Genomic DNA, 13,537 nt, shown 5'->3' with positions numbered 1-13,537 from the left:
GGTCTACTTGCTGGGAAAACAATGAACGACCTGTGCTAACCTAAAATGGGACTCCGTCGAAATATTATTGCAGTTATGGCCAAGCAGGACGGAGAATTCTCCATGCTGCACTCGTATGAGAGTGTGAATTTAGCAGGAGACTACTGTTATTGGACCGATCGTCAAAATAATCTGATTTATTTCGTTCTGAGAGTCTCCACAACAAGTCACAATGACTGCCTGCATTGCAGAGGTCGCTAACAACACGTGACTGAACTGCTGAGCCACAGATACACTCGGGCAGGTCACGAGGGCAGGAAGCCACACAAGTGCACTTCCTGAAACGCCTAAATTTGGAATCGACACCATCTGTTGCGTTTTCTGCTGCCAATAATAACTAACACGTAATAGGTAATCTGTATAGGAATATGTATAACTGCTGTTGATACGAAATCTTATTTAAACTTACAGTTCAGTTCTTTGATTACAGTGATGCACTTGCTTTTATTAGAAGCCTGAATGATTAAAAGCTACAGTTGATTAAAGATAACGCCATTTAATGGTAATACATTGTGAGCCAAGAAACAGGAGAGGGCGTACTTTACCATCCACTCGAAAGCAGACATTCTATACTTTCGATGAAGTGTTTAGAATTATCTGAAATTTGTTAACCTACGAAATAATTGACATCAAAAGTTCGGATCCTCAAAATTTCAATCACCTTTATTGCTTTAACGGCTGCAAGATCCTGAACTTTCTGAATCGGACAACACGACTCACTAATTAATCCAGGAAATAAGATTCCGCCGGCCGGAGTGGCCGTGCGGTTCTAGGCTCTACAGTCTGGAACCGAGAGACCGCTACGGTCGCAGATTCGAATCCTGCCTCGGGCATGGATGTGTGTGTGGTGTCCTTAGGTTAGTTAGGTTTAATTAGTTCTAAGTTCTAGGTGACTGATGACCTCAGAAGTTAAGTCGCATAGTGCTCAGAGCCATTTGAACCAAATAAGATTCCGAATTATTTAATGTCATATAACATTTTTGTTTCAAGATGGATGCTATGGTCGTAAATAGGGGATTTGAGAGTACGAGTAATAATAACGTCCCATACACTTTGTGAATCACTAAGCTGAAACATTTTTCATAAACCAAACAGAAATAAAGTCTCAGAGTCCATGCAAAATAGTGAAATCTAATCTAGCTGAATTTCAAAGGATTAAGTGGTTCCAGAAATCACATCGTACTCTGACGTTTATCTTTAAATAATCACCTTCCACCAAAACTGGCAGTCTGCGCCCTAAGCTCATACAAGTCGCTCTGTTATGTCCATCCGCGTTAAAGTCTGTGACCGACATTACACCAATACCATCTCAATGTTGGACCGCATTGGCGTCTGTGACCCGCGACTATCTAGGCAACATCTTCGCATCAAAATATGCATTAAGTTCGTGGTCGCAAATGACATGAATGTGATCTACACACGAAGAGCCTCCCGCCAGTGTTTGCGCTTACAACAAATATGTAATTTAATGCAGAGTGTCAGCAATCGTGAAACAACTTTGCTGCTTAACATCTCTTGTAAAATTGTAAACATACAGCTTTAAAGTGTTAAGATTCCGCCACCATTATTCACTGAACAGTGTTATTAATCCTAGTGATATTACTATAGGTGATTTCCCGTGCACTCGTGCTTTCATGTCGCTATCATTGTACATTATTTCACTGTGAAGCTTAACAAATGCTGTGAGTGTGATTAATGATTGGGTAAGTTTTCTTCTGTATATATTTGCACCGAAAGAGATGAGCGTCCCTTCACCTGTATAAACTGTGAATTGTGAAACTGGAACTGGGCAGAAACTACGTACGGTATAGTGAAAATAAAGAGGCATCACCCACGTGTAAGGTTCTTTTCTCTTTCGGTCTATATGTCTTCCTGAAGAGGGGCAGAAGCCTTTCAGTAGTTGCAGGGGCAACAGTCTGGATGATTGACTGATCTGGCCTTGTAACACTAACCAAAACGGCCTTGCTGTGCTGGTACGGCGAACGGTTGAAAGCAAGGGGAAACTACAGCCGTAATTTTTCCCGAGGGCATGCAGCTTTACTGTATGGTTAATGATGATGGCGTCCTCTTGGGTAAAATATTTCAGAGGTAAAATAGTCCCCCATTCGGATATTCGGGCGGGGATTACTCAAGAGGACATCGTTATCAGGAGAAAGAAAACTGGCGTTCTACGGATCGGGCAGGTAGGTTATAAAATTTAAAGAGGGAAATGGATAGGTTAAAGTTAGATATAGTAGGAATTAGTGAAGTTCGGTGGCAGGAGGAACAAGACTTTTGGTCAGGCGAGTACAGGGTTATAAATACAAAGTCAAATAGGGATAATGCAGCAGCAGGTTTAATAATGAATAAAAAAATAGGACTGCGGGTAAGCTACAACAAACAGCATAGTGAACTCATTATTATGGCCAAGATGGCCAAGAAGTCCACGCCTACTACAGTAGTACAAGTTTAAAAGCCAACTAGCACTGCAGATGACGAAGAAATAGAAGAAATGTATGATGAAATAAAAGACATTATTCAGATAGTGAAGGGAGACGAAAATTTAATAGTCATGGGTGACTGGAATTCGGTAGTAGGAAAAGAGAGAGAAGGAAACGTAGTAGGTGAATATGAATTGGGGGTAAGAAATGAAAGAGGAAGCCGCCTTGTAGAATTTTGCACAGAGCACAACTTAATGATAGCTAACACTTGGTTCAAGAATCATAAAAGAAGGTTGTATACATGGATGAAGCCTGAAGATACTGACAGATTTCAGATAGATTATATAATGGTAAGACAGAGATTTAGGAACCAGATTTTAAATTGTAAGACATTTCCAGGGGCAGATGTGGACTCTGACCACAATCTATTGGTTATGAACTGCAATCAGGTGGGAATTTAAGGAGATGGGACCTGGATAAATTGACTAAACCAGAGGTTGTACAGAGTTTCAGGGAGAGCGTAAGGGAACAAATGGCAGGAATGGGGGAAAGAAATACAGTAGAAGAAGAATGGGTAGCTCTGAGGGGAGAAGTAGTGAAGGCAGCAGAGGATCAAGTAGGTACAAAGACGAGGGCTAGTAGAAATCCTAGGGTAACAGAAGAAATATTGAATTTAATTGATGAAAGGAGAAAATATAAAAATGCAGTAAATGAAGCAGGCAAAAAGGAATACAAACGTCTCAAAAATGATATCGACAGGAAGTGCAAAATGGCTAAGCACGGATGGCTAGAGAATAAATGTAAGGATGTAGAGGCTTATCTCACTAGGGGTAAGATAGATACTGCCTACAGGAAAATTAAACAGACCTTTGGAGAAAAGAGAACCACTTGTACGAATGTCAAGAGCTCAGATGGAAACCCAGTTCTAAGCAAAGAAGGGAAAGCAGAAATGTGGAAGGAGTATATAGAGGGTCTATACAAGGGCGATGTACTTGAGGACAATATTATGGAAACGGAAGAGGATGTAGATGAAGATGAAATGGGAGATATGATACTGCGTGAAGAGTCTGACGTAGCACTGAAAGACTTGAGTCGAAACAAGGCCCCGGGAGTAGACAACATTCCATTAGAACTACTGACGGCCTTGGGAGCGCCAGTCCTGACAAAACTCTACCATCTGGTGAGCAAGCTGTATGAGACAGGCGAAATACTCTCAGACTTCAAGAAGAATATAATAATTCCAATCCCAAAGAAAGCACGTGTTGACAGATGTGAAAATTACCGAACTATCAGTTTAAAAAGTCACGGCTGCAAAATACTAACGCGAATTCTTTACAGACGAATGGAAAAACTAGTTGAAGCCGACCTCGGGTAAGATCAGTTTGGATTGTGTGGAAATGTTGGAACACGTGAGGCAATACTGACCCTACGGCTTATCTTAGAAGCTAGATTAAGGAAAGGCAAACCTATGTTTCTAGCATTTGTAGACTTAGAGAAAGCTTTTGACAATGTTGACTGGAATACTCTCTTTCAAATTGTGAAGGTGGCAAGGGTAAAATATAGGGAGCGAAAGGCTAATTACAATTTGTATAGAAACCAAATGGCAGTTATAAGAGTTGAGGGGCATGAATGGGAAGCAGTGGTTGGGAAGGGAGTGAGACAGGGTTGTAGTCTCTCTCCGATTTTATTCAATCTGTATATTGAGCATGCAGTGAAGGAAACAAAAGAAAAATTCGGAGTAGGTATTAAAATCCACGGAGAAGAAATAAAAACTTTGAGGTTCGCCGATGACATTGTAATTCTGTCAGAGACAGCAAAGGAGTTGGAAGAGCAGTTGAATGGAATGGATAGTGTCTTGAAGGGAGGATATAAGATGAACATCAACAAAAGCAAAACGAGGATAATGGAATGTAGTCGAATTAAGTCGGGTGACGTTGAGGGTATTAGATTAGGAAATGAGACACTTAAAGTAGTAAAGAAGTTTTGCTATTTGGGGAGCAAAGTAACTGATGATGGTCGAAGTAGAGAGGATATAAAATGTAGACTGGTAATGGTAAGGAAAGCGTTTCTGAAGAAGAGAAATTTGTTAACATCGAGTATAGATTTAAGTGTCAGGAAGTCGTTTCTGAAAGTATTTGTATGGAGTGTAGCCATGTATGGAAGTGAAACATGGACGATAAATAGTTTAGAAAAGAAGAGAATAGAAGCTTTCGAAATGTGGTGCTACAGAAGAATGCTGAAGATTAGATGGGTAGATCACATAGCTAATCAGGAGGTGTTGAATAGGACTGGGGAGAAGTTTGTGGCACAACTTGACTAGAAGAAAGGATCGGTTGGTAGGATACGTTCTGTGGCATCAAGGGATCACTAATTTAGTATTGGAGGGCAGCGTGGAGGGTACAAATAGTAGAGGGAGACCAAGAGATGAATACACCAAGCAGATTCACAAGGATGTAGGTTGCAGTAGGTACTGGGAGATGAAGAAGCTTGCACAGGATAGAGTAGCATGGAGAGCTGCATCAAACCAGTCTCAGGACTGAAGACCACAACAACAACAACAACTACAACAGAATTTGGCACTACCCTATACAGCATCAGTTCCAGGATGTCTTTATAGGACGCAAGATGTGAGACTTCGAGTTTCACCAAAACCAATTGCAACATCTAACTACTAATGAGTGGGCCGTTCATACTGTCCGTGGAGTGATCTTCAAACTATTCGGACACAGTCTGGGTTCTGTGGGATGCTGAATTGATTTGATGGGTTATATCAGGTATATTTCCTGTGTTCAGTGCAGGTGACCTTTTCCCATCCTTCGAGCGTCCAACGACCCATGACCTTCAATGACCAGAAGTACACTTAAGAAACTGTGGCTTCTGTAGCCATTAATCAAAACGTTTATTTGGTTGGTATAGCTGCTCAGTGGTTATCGTTCTCCGAAGATGAATGTGTGAATGATAAGTTGCAGGTCGGCTCGTCTATCCGCTGTTACAATACTTAATCACTTGTGCGACACAGCAGGAATAATAATAGATATTCTGGAACGGAAATATTGCTTTAAGCCCGTGGTCTATACTACCTATCTGCGGCTTCACCCCAGGCTACTCTTTCCTTTGTCGCATTGTCGTATATAGATGTGCTGGGTGGTTGGTTTATTAATATGGTGGAGGGAACCAAACAGCGAAGTCATCGGTCCCATGGATTAGGGAAGGTTGGGAAAGGAGTCGGCCCTGGGCTTTCAAAGGAACCATCCCGGCATTTTCGTGAAGCGATTCAGTAAATTGCACATACAGCAGGTTTGTTTATTTAATATCTTTTGATATAAAATTCGTATAAATCGTATCAGCGTATCGGCTGACTAGTCACAACTCCTCTTTCATTCGCCGTATCGTACTTTGTCGCACTAATATGCGTTTGCGTGTAATCAACACAAACGTGGATAAAGCACTGTACGCTTGAACTGGGTAAACCCCCGTGATGTCACGTAACCGCCAGCTATTTGAAAGCGACAGGTCCACGTGAAACGATCTGCCGCTGACCACTCGCTCGTCGCCTTCTTCCATTCCCCTCTCGCCCGCTACTTGGCTGAGCCGGCCTCGTAGGTCGCCGTGCGCTGGCCTTCAAGCGCGACCCGCGACCAAACTTCTTTCTCCAAATTACGACAAATAACTGACATGTCACCAGGTTAAAAGCTTAAAACAGTAAGAGAACTAGTAAAATTAGAAACTGTATATATACACTGACGGCAAAAATTACAATGCTGAAAAATATTTCATGTGTAGAAATCAAATTTCGGGAAAACATGTGTATAGGTAACATTGCAAGATCACACGTAAATGTAAGCGTGAGATAAGCCCTTCCAAACGTGAAATGCTGGTCCAATAATAACGGGAGTAACCGCCAGAATGTTGAATGCAAGCATAAAAACTCGGTCCGCAGCTCGTGGTCGTGCGGTACCGTTCTCGCTTCCCACGCCCGGGTTCCGGGGTTCGATTCCCAGCGGGGTCAGGGATTTTCTCTGCCTTGTGATGACTGGGTGTTGTGTGCTGTCCTTAGGCTAGTTAGGTTTAAGTAGTTCTAAGTTCTAGGGGACTGATGACTATAGATGTTAAGTCCCGTAGTGCTCAGAGCCATTTGAACCATTTTGAACCATAAAAACTCGCCTGTATTGTGCAGTACACGTGCCGAATGCTTGTTTGTCGGACAGAGTTCCGTGCCTGTTGAAGGTGGTTGGTCAATGCAGGGACACTTAAAGCTAATTGTGGATGATGGATTTTCGTTCGATAAGTCCTATATGTACTAGACTAGAGACAGGTATAGTGATCGAACAGGCAAGGCAACAAATCGATACTCTGTAGCAGGGCTTCACAACATACGTGCTCGCGGAGCAAGCTGTGAGGAGCAAGGCGCGAGCATGGAGCAGCGCGAGCACGCTACCCCCACTACCGGACCAGAGAGGAGAGTGGGGAGAGTCACTTGGGGTACACAACAGCTGCCGCCAGTCAATGTAAATCCGCAGCTACCTGCAGGGATATCACTCATGAATTATTACTGCGACAAATGAAACAAATAAAGGAGAATGTACACGTGGCACATAATTTTATTAGCGTAGTGTATGCCTCTACACTGAAACTAAAGAATTCCACGACAATCCTATATTTTCAACACTTTCTTCAACACTACTTAAAATATCACCTCCGGTTGTAGTGTTCTTCATGGCTACTACATCGAGGAGCTCCTCCCTCACCTGAAGATCTCTATTAACACCTCTAATAAATATGGCAAGCTGCGCTGTTCCAGTGATATCAACACTTTCGTCCAGAGCTAGAGAATACGCCATAAAATCTTTACAAATATTTGCAAGCTGGCTCTGGACGTCGTCTGCCATGTCCTGTATGCGACGCATAATGGTCATGTTAGATAATGGCACAATCCGAAACTGTTCAACTTGAGATGGACACAAATGTTCCGCTGCAACTACCAAACATTCTTTTATTAAATCGCCATCAGTGAAGGGGCGCAGGGATTTTGCTAAAAGCAAAGCAGTTTTGCAACTCACTCTGAGAGCTGCCTCAGTTGATTTTTCTTCGTCGTCCAGACCTTCTTCGGATAGCATCCTTTTAAGTTTAATAACTTCCTGTGCACGATCTGGTCATCACATTTTCCACGTCCGTAGTCTTTCGCGTGGTACGACATATAATGTCGCTGCAAATTAAATTTCCTAAAAGAATTCAGCGTTTTGTGACATACTAAACATTTTACAACACCATCTTTTTCTGTAAACAGATAAAATTCCTCCCAATGGGGGTTGAACTGCGAAAGCATGATTAGGGTTACACAACGGCGACTTGACATGATTCTTAACTGGCGAAGTGACTGTTAGAGCTGATCGTAGTACTTTAAACGTTACATAGTCGGCGCGAATTCAATAGGCATGCAGCGGCCCTATTCAAACGTGCGCGCGCATTTCCCCTCCCTCCCTATCCTCCCTACTCCGCGACCTTGCACCTGCTCGCGAGCACATGCCTGAGCAGACGCGAGTACTCGCGCTCAAAACCGGCCAGGTGTTAAGCCCTGCTCTGTAGAGTATATTGAGTTACAACAGCGGTGTTTGGGCGAGCGTTATCCTGTTGGAAAACACCCCCTGGAAAGCCGTTCATGAGAGGAAGCACAACAGAGCGAATCACAAGACTGAAGTACAAATTTGCAGCCAGGGTGTATGGGATAACCACGAGTGAGATCCTGGTGTCATATGAGATCGCATACCAGACCATAATTCCGCATATACACTCCTGGAAATGGAAAAAAGAACACATTGACACCGGTGTGTCAGACCCACCATACTTGCTCCGGACACTGCGAGAGGGCTGTACAAGCAATGATCACACGCACGGCACAGCGGACACACCAGGAACCGCGGTGTTGGCCGTCGAATGGCGCTAGCTGCGCAGCATTTGTGCACCGCCGCCGTCAGTGTCAGCCAGTTTGCCGTGGCATACGGAGCTCCATCGCAGTCTTTAACACTGGTAGCATGCCGCGACAGCGTGGACGTGAACCGTATGTGCAGTTGACGGACTTTGAGCGAGGGCGTATAGTGGGCATGCGGGAGGCCGGGTGGACGTACCGCCGAATTGCTCAACACGTGGGGCATGAGGTCTCCACAGTACATCGATGTTGTCGCCAGTGGTCGGCGGAAGGTGCACGTGCCCGTCGACCTGGGACCGGACCGCAGCGACGCACGGATGCACGCCAAGACCGTAGGATCCTACGCAGTGCCGTAGGGGACCGCACCGCCACTTCCCAGCAAATTAGGGTCACTGTTGCTCCTGGGGTATCGGCGAGGACCATTCGCAACCGTCTCCATGAAGCTGGGCTACGGTCCCGCACACCGTTAGGCCGTCTTCCGCTCACGCCCCAACATCGTGCAGCCCGCCTCCAGTGGTGTCGCGACAGGCGTGAATGGAGGGACGAATGGAGACGTGTCGTCTTCAGCGATGAGAGTCACTTCTGCCTTGGTGCCAATGATGGTCGTATGCGTGTTTGGCGCCGTGCAGGTGAGCGCCACAATCGGGACTGCATACGACCGAGGCACACAGGGCCAACACCCGGCATCATGGTGTGGGGAGCGATCTCCTACACTGGCCGTACACCACTGGTGATCGTCGAGGGGACACTGAATAGTGCACGGTACATCCAAACCGTCATCGAACCCATCGTTCTACCATTCCTAGACCGGCAAGGGAACTTGCTGTTCCAACAGGACAATGCACGTCCGCATGTATCCCGTGCCACCCAACGTGCTCTAGAAGGTGTAAGTCAACTACCCTGGCCAGCAAGATCTCCGGATCTGTCCCCCATTGAGCATGTTTGGGACTGGATGAAGCGTCGTCTCACGCGGTCTGCACGTCCAGCACGAACGCTGGTCCAACTGAGGCGCCAGGTGGAAATGGCATGGCAAGCCGTTCCACAGGACTACATCCAGCATCTCTACGATCGTCTCCATGGGAGAATAGCAGCCTGAATTGCTGCGAAAGGTGGATATACACTGTACTAGTGCCGACATTGTGCATGCTCTGTTGCCTGTGTCTATGTGCCTGTGGTTCTGTCAGTGTGATCATGTGATGTATCTGACCCCAGGAATGTGTCAATAAAGTTTCCCCTTCCTGGGACAATGAATTCACGGTGTTCTTATGTCAATTTCCAGGAGTGTAGGTCCAGTGTGTCTAGCACGCACACAGATTGGTTCCACGCTGTCAACTGGGCACCTTTTAATCAACACATGGCCATCACTGCCACCGAGGCAGAACCAAGTTTTATCAGAAAGCACAACTAGCCTCCACCCTGACTTCCAGTGAGCTCTCGCTTGACACCATTGAAGTCGCAAATGGTGGTTGGTTGGGATCAATGGAATGCACGCTACAGGGCGTCTGTCTCGGAGCTCTCCTTGAAGTAATCAATTTCGTTGTGTCATTGTGATGCCAACTGCTGCCCAAATAGCTGCTGAAGTTGCAGTACGATGCACCAGGACTATACGCCGAACACGATGGTCTCCCCTCTCGGTAGTGTCGCATGGCCATATCGAGCCCAGTCTTATTGCGTCCGTACATTCTCGTGACCACTGTTACCAGCAATCATACACAGTGGCTGCATTCCTGCCAAGTCGTCCTGCAACACCGCAGAAGGAACATCCAGCTTCTCATAGCCCTATCACATGACTTCGTTCAAACTCGGTAAGGTGTTGATAACGGAGTCTTTGTCGCCTTAAAGGAATTTTTGACATCAGCTCAGCACGTCCAATCTCAAAGGTAGTTAAAGCTCACGACCCTTAAAACGAGTATTTAAAGCAAACCTGATTTGCGTCCTACTAGCTCCACTCCTATGCGACTGGCGCAAAATTTGAATAGACATCATATTTCATATGTATGAACACGCCCACCAACTATCGTTTATTTCGTACAACTCCTTCTTGGTGTTGCGTTTCTTTTTCCGTCAGTGTACATCCTGATGCAGCGGAACTAATGGTGCGCAATGTTCCCGGACTATATTCATCGAGTATTTAATAGTCAGAGCATTCAGTGACTTCCATCAAACTTAACGCATAATTACAAACCCTTTAGAAACTATTTGTCTCTAACACCGACCACCTCCCCCCTACAAAATAAAAGAAGAAAGTTTATTGCTTACTAAATTTTCGCTGTTCATCCAGTATAACGTCAGAATCAGGCATGACGTTTCAGTTTATTATTTCTTTACTGCTAGCTCTATTCGCAAAACATTTTTCAGACAGTGACCACATATACCACTGATTGTAGCTGAAAAATTATTTCTTTGTACGACACATAGTTCAGGAGAAATCATCTCATAAACATTGAGATATTTACAAAACTAGCATTTCATAAAATGGAACTGTTATAAACACAGAAGTTCAGTTCTTTAAAGAATGTGGAGTAGGGAGGACGAAGTGCCCTAATTTGTGCACTAAATGTATCGTTTGGACTATTACGTGGCACATACGTACACGGCATATACTCGCACATTGGCCAAATGGGTATTTCGAAGTATTAGTTATCGCTGTAACGGTTATTTTTTATACTAGTTACAGTTAATAGCTATTTATAACTGTCTGTTATTTTTATAACTGAATTCCCCAGAGGGGGTACAGTTAACTCTTAGCGCCCGCGAAAAGTGAGTGTCCAGATTTGCCTTAGCTCGCCTATGCTTTAACTCAGACTTGAATTTCTTCGCTACAGCATACCTTCCAGATACACTTGTTAATGGTCAAATACAAAGGTCGAAAACAGTCGTGTGAACTTAATGAATATCTAATTAACTAACTGGAGTGGATTTTCATTAACTGAACAACAGTTGCGTAGTTAGCATCAGGCAAAGATGGAGACGCTAATGATCTCTTCAATGTATTTCTTATGAGCAAGAATTTTAACTTTCGTAGGTTAATCTATAGGCAGTCCAGTCTCTTAACAAGCAGTCGGCTCCCAGGAGAAAAACGGGCTAAGCAGCGAAATTGTGACGTCACTCAATCCGCTTTGTCCATCGTACTTCATGAATGCTTGGCTTCATGCAGATCGCACGGGAAATGAAGCTGTCTATGAAAGTGTACTCACTAAAGGCCTTACTTTTTTCGTGTGCTATAGAGAGCTTGCATTAATTTAAACATGCAGTAAAGAATTATTAAAATCATCTGAAATAATTACTCGTTCCTCGCCGGAAACGTTTGCTGGTACTCGTAAGATCTGCAGTGTCGCGTGCTGCGACGTACGCGCCACAGCTTGTCTACCTCGTGGGCCTCGAGCCCCGTTGTGTGACGTCATAGCCCATTTTAAACATTTTGGTTAATTAACATTTTCTTTTTTTTGTTGATTTGTGGGCATTACCACGCTAGCAGTTACCGCATACAGATTAATGGCAAATGCATGTGTGGCGGCTTATGCATCACGTTAAGTGCACTAACAGTCCATTTATTCGTACACTCGGTGGAAACCCTGATGGACGGTAGTTATTTCCATAGAAGTACGAAAATACTTGTTTCACTCTAATATCTTTCCCGATAACTGTGTCCGGAACACAGTTATAAATTTTCACCTTACCTGTAGCGGTAGCCGTAACTCCCAGAGAAAAATGACTGACAAAAAAGTAGCCCCTCTGTCGGAGGTTCGAGTCCTCCCTTGGGCATGGGTGTGTGTGTGTTGTTCTTAATGTAAGTTAGTTTAAGTTAGATTAAGTAGTGTGCAAGCTTAGGTACCGATGACCTCAGCAGTTTGGTCCCATAAGACCTTACCACAAATTTCCAAATTTCCAAAAAAGTAGCTCCCACATAAAAATAACTTACAGATGTTGTAGATTATGTCCACAGTCGCACGAATTCCTTATGGTCACTCCACATAGTTACATAACACGAAACCGAGGTACACATTTCGATAAAAAATGGCGAGCATTCTGACAGTTATTTCCATGAGGTAAAAAATACCTCGTAGATGGTCGGTCTCTCTGCTCCGTTTATTTATCCGTGGTCACATCTCAGATGATTTTCAACTCTCCCCCTTCAGGGTACGTACAAAAGCTGAGAAGAGGGCGCCGTCTCCAAGTCTTGTTGTACGGCTCCTGAAATGAATTTGTGACGTCACTCTAGTCGACTTGTTCGCCACACTTCGCGAACGCTCGGCTCTGTGCAGGGCTCATGGGTAATCGATATGTAGTTAACTTTATCGTGTGTTATCGAGAGCTTGCGTGGATTTGAATGCACAGTCAGGAATTACTAAACTCGTCTGAAATAGCTGCTCGCTCCATGCCGGAGATGGCTGTTGGCTCTCGTGCAGTGCGGCGTGCTGTCAAGTACACGCCACAGCCTCTCTTTCTCGTGCGCCTCGCTGTTGTAATTGTGACAATTAGTAACACCTTCGTCGACTACAACAACGGATGCGAGTAAGTTCTGAACTAGGAGGGTTGGCTGTGGTGCTCCAAGATTGCGCAGCACTCTCGACCTTGAAGAGAACGTCCTTCGTCTCGTAGAAGAGAACTCGAGGACAAGCACTCGAAACATTGCTCACGTCTTTGCCCTCCTACAGCACACAGGACAGAAGTCATTGTCCCCGCTGCGTGCATAACGTGAAGCGGGAGATTTGAAAGTGATCTGATACTCAAACCGATTTTACATCCAAACTAAGTCTCCTGAAAACCTGTAATAGGAATTTCGAACCACCTTGTCATGTCAGGGGATCCCAACATTCTCCTTTCGCGGCGACCGCCACCGATGTCGCTCCAAAGGAAGAAGCGCGACGCTAACAGTGGACTATAACACCAGTTGCTACATGTCCTAAGAAATGGAATGCCTCATGCATCGAGCTCCACGATCTGGCCGCTGTAAAGGCAGTGATGTGTGACTGAAGTGTACGGACGCAGGAGGAGCTGGCCACTGTTCGCGAACAGCTGAACGTGTTGATGGCCGAGGTCAGCCGTCTTCAGGCTGCTGCCTCGGAATGTAGCGGCAGTGGGGAGTCTGGTGCGTCGCATGGTACATCCCAGGTGTTACATGCTTCACCCACTGTCCCTGCTGTCGAGA

This window comes from Schistocerca cancellata, chromosome 1 (assembly GCF_023864275.1).
Source record: "Schistocerca cancellata isolate TAMUIC-IGC-003103 chromosome 1, iqSchCanc2.1, whole genome shotgun sequence".
In the NCBI taxonomy this organism is placed as follows: Eukaryota; Metazoa; Arthropoda; class Insecta; order Orthoptera; family Acrididae; genus Schistocerca; species Schistocerca cancellata.
Note: the sequence above shows the minus strand (reverse complement) of the source record.